Source organism: Oncorhynchus masou, unplaced genomic scaffold (genome assembly GCF_036934945.1).
Source record: "Oncorhynchus masou masou isolate Uvic2021 unplaced genomic scaffold, UVic_Omas_1.1 unplaced_scaffold_978, whole genome shotgun sequence".
Classification (NCBI taxonomy): domain Eukaryota; kingdom Metazoa; phylum Chordata; class Actinopteri; order Salmoniformes; family Salmonidae; genus Oncorhynchus; species Oncorhynchus masou.
Genome location: NW_027016292.1, coordinates 218,617 through 225,172, shown reverse-complemented (window position 1 = coordinate 225,172; position 6,556 = coordinate 218,617).

Below are 6,556 nucleotides of genomic sequence, written 5' to 3'. Positions count from 1 at the left end.
CCCCAACAGTACCCAGGTAACTGCTGATATTACAAAGTCCTCCAGCTGAAAATAAGCTCATGTGTAGCATGTGGTCAACGCAACCCCTTCCTCAAACTAACCTCTTACCCCTCTTCAGGGTTCCTCTGCCAAGGGAACATCATGGCTGACATGAGTTAATGAGAAATGTGTGCACTGTCAGTCTGTGTGACATTGGGTTGGAATCAGTGGAGGCTCCTCAGGAGGACCATCCTCCTCAGTGAATTTCATAAACATAAAAACAGTGAACCATTAAAGTGAACCTTTTTTTAGATAAAACTAAATATATTAATGTCGCCAAATAATCTATTAAAACACAGTAAATACATGCAATAACAGCACTCTGTAGGGTAGCGCTATGGTGTCGCTGCAGGACAGCTAGCTTCCTCCTCTGGGTACATTGACTTCAATATAAAACCTAGGTGGGTTGTGGTTCTCATCCCCTTCCAAAAATGTACACAAATTCCAGAGGACTTCCTTCAACCTATCGGAGCTCTTGCAGCATTAACTGACATGTTGTTGACCCAATCAAAGGATCAGATAATTAATCTAGTACTGAAAGCATAAGCTACAGCTAGCTAGCACTGCAGTGCATAGCATGTGGTGAGTAGTTGACTCAAAGAGAAAGACAATAATTGAAGCTAAACAAAGGAATTTATTTTTTAAATGAAGCGAGAGAGACCTAGCTATATATTCTTTTCCACTTTCACTTACTTCGCTAGCTAGTTCAGCCTACTCAAACACCTGGCTCAAACAGAGAGGGATGCTATGTTACCTAGCCAGCTGGCTAAGGCTATCCAACACTGGAACTCTTCCAAGTCACGGTAAGCTTTTGGTTTTATGAATTTATTGCCACTGGGGCCGCCAGTGTAACTGCTTGCTGACTATACACTGTAGTGCATTATTGTAGCGGGTTTACTAACGTGTTAGTTCCAGTAGCCATGTTGACTTGACGTGAGCTAATATGGTGACAACGATGTTGGCTGTGTGTAGTGGTTATGATATGAAGGTTTGGCTTGGAATGTATTTTTTTTCGCCTGACAGCTGATGTGTTGTGCACAAGTGAAGGGAAAGGTGAGAGGAGGAGATCACGTAGATGCAAGAAGGAATTAGCCAATGATCAAAGTCACACTGTGTGTGTGGCTGCTATGGAAGTGAACTGTGTTTTGTGTGAGTGGGTGTATTCATTCCACCTACTCTGTTAAAAAACATTTCTTAAACAGAAGCAAACAGAACAAAAAGGGGATAAACATACCTGAATTTCTCCAATAGAAAATCTTGTTTGCAACTGTTGGGTTAATGATTACACCCTAGATCAGCTCGTTGCAGGCAAGAGTGTGCAAGGTGGTATTGAATGTGTCGCTGTCTGTCACCTTGATTACTGAAATTTCTCTCAACCTGTGCACCTATATTGTAAACTTTCACTCATAGGCTAGGTTGTAGCATCCTCATGATGGCTGTAGGGAAAATGTGAGTATCCTAAACCTATCAATGTTACATTGGTGACAGTCATCCAATATGCTGTAATAGAAAAACAAATCATCCCTCACAGTACCGACCGCCACTGGTTGGAATAAGGCCCGTGTGCATGCATGCATTTTCAATGTGTGGCTGTGTCCCTGCCTGGCCAGCAGCACCCTGCATGCCTGTCATTCCTCTCTATAGGTCAGGGATTTCCACTGGGACTGGGAGGACAGCTGGGTCCCTGCCTGCTTCCTGCCCTGAGGCCTCCCCAGCCCAGCGTCACCCCCCCACGCCCTCCTCCCCTTACAGCCGTAACTTGACTCCACCCCAACCTGCACTCAAATAACATATTTTCTCTTTTGTGAGGGAAACATGATGTATTCACCTTATTTGTTGGATATGTAACAATTATTTACTTAACAAACAATAAGATATTTCTGTCCTGCTAATGCTGTGTTTTATGGTCTCCACTCTAGCACCCTGCAGCTAGTCTGGGTGTTGAGGACATGGGTTCTATGAGAGATAGCTTGAAGCTGACAAAAAAATATGTATTTATCTATATATGTGTATATATATTTATTTATTTTTTACCTTTATTTAACTAGGCAAGTCAGTCAAGAACAAATTCTTATTTTCAATGACGGCCTAGGAACAGTGGGTTAACTGCCTGTTCAGGGGCAGAACGACAGATTTGTACCTTGTCAGCTCGGGGATTTGAACTTGCTACCTTCCGGACTTGTGTTGGTGATTAAAAGCTAGCATTCTATAGACAAGATGTGGTCTGTGTGACTCGAGATAGAGAGAGACTGGAAGAATTAAGAATAATGTTGTCTCATCTTCCTGGCATCTGGGAAACTAAGTAAAAGACCATCCTGTGTAGATAACCAAGGTGGCTTATGGGAAGGTTAGAAGTGACTGACTAAGCAATCTTGGTGTCAGCTATATAAAAACTGTGCGTTGTCTGTAAAGGCTAGACTCTCAGCCTAACAGTCAGTCAAGACTGGTGGGCTGACGGTCTCATTATAGCAAATATTAATTGATGTTAAATAAAGATGATTGTTTGAAGAAATGACTAAGACCAAGTCTCTCTCAGTACTGAATTTTCACAACACTTTTCTGTGGGAACGAAAAGCCAGTGACTGTGTTCATTATTTCATGACCCGCCACCACACCTGTCTCACTCTGGCATCCTGGTGGGTCAGAGGTCAAAGCCCCCCCACCCAGGATAAACTGATGAAGGTCACCCAGACTGTCCGTCTCAAATTATATTTTAGGGTCACACAGAGCACAAAATGGCTTTAGGGAAAATTGTCTCTATTCTTTTATCAACTTCATTAAGATAATGGAATGGAGTGCATTTCTAAAGGCATCTACAGAGAGGCATCTACAGACAGGCATCTGCAGAGAGGCATCTACAGAGAGGCATCTACAGAGAGGCATCTACAGAGAGGCATCTACAGAGAGGCATCTGTACTCTGCCCACAAATCACATTGGTCTGGTTAGGGAACCCAGAGTGGAAGGACAAAGAAAAGCAGAAGTACACTTTTACTTGGGCATCTCTGCAGGCAAATGAACCTTAATGAAATCATGGAGTGAAATATGACATGGTAATTGAGTTACGGAGAGGGGAGGGCAGAACGGCAGCCAACTCCTACCTACTCCTGTCCTGTACCCATGGCTCCCTGCCACAACCTGAGACCTCAATCTTCTGCCTCAGGTACACGCACGTACACACACACACACAGAGCTCATTCTGAGAGATCATACAATTCCTTTGTTTGCTTTTCAGTTGATTAGGGCATTTACAAAATAGTCCCAGAATAATGTTACTGCTCGTGAGGTAGACCATCAGGCTGACTATAGAACACTAGGCCAAATCCGGGAGAGTTGATGACAATTCTAGCTGTGGTGTGTTCAGTTCAAGACTCTGTCTCTCTGAGGATATTTATGCCCTGCCAATACATGAAATGGTACAGACAGACACAGCACTTTGTCAGCAGCTGCCTGCTGACAGAGTCTTTTCTCTGCTTGATGCAGGTCCACTGCTGTGCAATGTGTTCTCTTCCTTCCTGAGAGAACGTCAACAGAATTTCCTGCTGTCAGTCTGCTCCCCACCACACACCAACCATCCAATCACTGTCAACGACAGAGGAGACTCCTCTACTCGAGGATGCTGACAAACCCCTGACTCCCAGCCCCATGTCAGACCAACCAGATGCCCTGACACTAATTAGAGAGTATTGACTCTGGTCAAAAATGTGTATGCAACCATTTAAAAAAAATGGATTTGAACATTTGATGTGAGTTCCTTGGCTGAGTAAATAGCTTCCATTTTCTCATCTTTATTTTGTTCTCAATAATGTCTGTGTCAAACATGTCTGTGTCAAACATGTTTTAATATTGAAATCAGAGGAGTTTTGAAATCCTGATATGTGAGCACATTCACGACCACCAAGCATTGTGTAATGTTGTCACATGCTACCAGTGTACCTACAGCATACAGTACACTCATATTAGCCAAACAAATGGATATTTCATGTGTTTATACACGGTGCAGTGGATAATACATTTATACCTGTCATATAAAAGTTGACGGAATATTCAGTCCTTACAGTTATACAGTTACATTAACAAGAACCATCAATATTTCTTTAAAAGCATATACCTTGTCGAGAGTTGACTAATATTTACTTGCAGCATGTAGGCTTCATTCACAGCCTCCTTTGGCAAATCGGTTGCATTTTAAACTTGTACATTACAGTACCACTAACATGCAGATGTAACATTTAGAACAGTCTTGAAATTACATATTTTCATACATCCACTTTTACGTGAGCGACAATATTTTCCTAAGTGTGGGTGAGGTTAAAGGTCGGCCTCCGTTGGCACGGCGACCTATAGCTTGTGGTAAAGAACAGCTTATCCTGAAACGTTCTCTTAAACTACTGAGGGAATACAGGAAGTAATGCAGACTACAACTATAGTGTTCAGTTCTTCACTGAGTGGTGCAGTAGTTCTGCTCCAGTTATTTAAGCAGGCAGGCTGGAGGTATCAAGAGGAGTACTGCTATAAATACGAGACAGGAAGATGTCCAGAGCTTTCTAACTGATGCACCGTAGACTGTCATAAGGTTTCCCACCCTAACTATCGGAATTCACTTGCTACCAATTAGCAGCTAATGAGGAAATGAGGAAATGATTTAAGAACATGTACAGTAATAATAACAGTTTGCCTGTTCTGCAATGAGGTAAATGTCTTTACCTGGAGGACTGATGGCATGAGTCATCAACATGTACAGTAATAATAACAGTTTGCCTGCCTTCACGTGTCATATCTCCCTGCAGACAGTAGTTCACTGAGGTCCTCGTCTTTACCTGGAGGACTGATGGCATGAGTCATCAACATGTACAGTAATAATAACAGTTTGCCTGCCTTCACGTGTCATCAGACATGTTCACAGTCTTTACCTGGAGGACTGATGGCATGAGTCATCAACATGTACAGTAAGCACATCTGAGTGAGGAGGGGGACAGTAACAGTCAGTGTGCAGCATAGACTCATTGGTCTCATCTGTGTTCTACAGTGGATATGAGGGAGGATTTCTCTGAAAACATTATGTTAGAGGTTCCTGAGTTAAACCGTGGAAATGTCAATCTAAACTAAAGCAAAGCTGACCTTGCCCACAATGTCCAGATTCTGAACGGCCCTCTTCAACTACAGTACAGTGCCATCAAAAGCTAATAGAGCGCACGGGCCTGGCTGTCCAAATGGCACACTATCCCCTATATAGTGCACTACTTTTAACCAGGGCCCATAGGACTCTTGTCACAAGTAGTGCACTACATAGGGAATAGGGTGTCATTTGGGACAACAGCTGTTCAGTTCACCCAGAAGGTGAGAGTTCCCGGTCTATCAGCTTGGCTGCTATTTCCACAGGCAGCCATCTTGGCTTAATGCTACTACTGTACAGTACATAGCTTTACTGTTCTTCTGAAGAGGATCTGACCAAGGCTTAAGATCTGCCTCTTCAGTACAGACTGACCAAGGCTTAAGATCTGCCTCTACAGTACAGACTGACCAAGGCTTAAGATCTGCCTCTACAGTACAGACTGACCAAGGCTTAAGATCTGCCTCTACAGTACAGACTGACCAAGGCTTAAGATCTGCCTCTTCAGTACAGACTGACCAAGGCTTAAGATCTGCCTCTACAGTACAGACTGACCAAGGCTTAAGATCTGCCTCTACAGTACAGACTGACCAAGGCTTAAGATCTACCTCTACAGTACAGACTGACCAAGGCTTAAGATCTGCCTCTTCAGTACAGACTGACCAAGGCTTAAGATCTGCCTCTACAGTACAGACTGACCAAGGCTTCAGTACAGACTGACCAAGGCTTAAGATCTGCCTCTACAGTACAGACTGACCAAGGCTTCAGTACAGACTGACCAAGGCTCTCAGAATCCTCCTGAATACTGTATCATTATAACATGCCCCTGCTGTCCTGATTAGTACAATTATAACATACAATATACTCCCTACGTACAATTGGAGACGTATACCTACTATATATACACAGTACGAAGCTCATGACAACGATAGTAAGTATTGTGATTGGTTAAATGCCTAGGTAATGACATCTGTGGCCATGGTCTCACAGCAATCTCAGCCTCATGCAAATGCTACAGTACATGACGTCATTGACGTTGCAGTAAAATACACAGCACCCTACTTCTGATTGTTCAGACCTGGTTCTCTTTTCTTCAACAGTGCTACGTCGAGGTAAATATGGCTTCCGGCTCCACCCACGAGTCTCTCACTTTCTCAGAGCTTTCCCATTGGCTGTCTCTCCCTTCCTGGCTGTCTCTCATTTGACCGCCTCTCGTTCAGCGGCTGGTCCTATCAGGTGGGCAGAGCCTCTTCAGTCTTGAGTTGAGTTTTATTTAAGACAAAGTGAAATAGTCCAGTGCGAATGGATGAGGGGGCGTTTTACTGGCCCCGGCTCCCCACCTCGGGAGCTACATGGCTTCAGCAGCGATACAACAGAGTTAGTGTGTGGAGTTTTAGTTATTTTCT